This window comes from Bison bison, unplaced genomic scaffold, assembly GCF_000754665.1.
Source record: "Bison bison bison isolate TAMUID 2011002044 unplaced genomic scaffold, Bison_UMD1.0 scf7180017861316, whole genome shotgun sequence".
In the NCBI taxonomy this organism is placed as follows: domain Eukaryota; kingdom Metazoa; phylum Chordata; class Mammalia; order Artiodactyla; family Bovidae; genus Bison; species Bison bison.
Window position 1 is genome coordinate 16,168 of NW_011491888.1, and position 468 is coordinate 16,635.

The following is a 468-nucleotide window of genomic DNA, read 5'->3' on the forward strand; positions in this document are numbered from 1 at the left end:
TGTGTGTTCAGTTGTTAAGTCATGTCTGACTCTGCAGCCCCATGGACTGTAGCCTGCCAGGCTCCTCTGTCCATGGGATTCTCCAGGCAAGAACACAGGAGAGGGTTGCTATGCCCTTCTCCAGGGGATCTTCCCGACCCAGTGATCGAACTGGAGTGTCCTGCTTGGCAGGAGGATTTCTTACCACTGTGCCACCTGGAAGCCCTTATATAAACACACACACATGTATGTGCACTCTTTTTCAGGTTCTTTTCCCTTTTAGGTTATTATAAAAAAAGTTAGCAGTTGAGTAGAGTTCCCTGTGCTATAAGTAGGACCTTGTTCATCTATTGTGTGTGTGTGTGTGTGTGTGTGTGTGTCTATTCAGTCATGTCTGACTCTTTGCAACCCCACAGACTGTAGCCTGCCTGGCTCCTCTGTCCATGAGATTTTCCAGGCAAGAATACTGGAGTGAGTTGCCATTTCCTC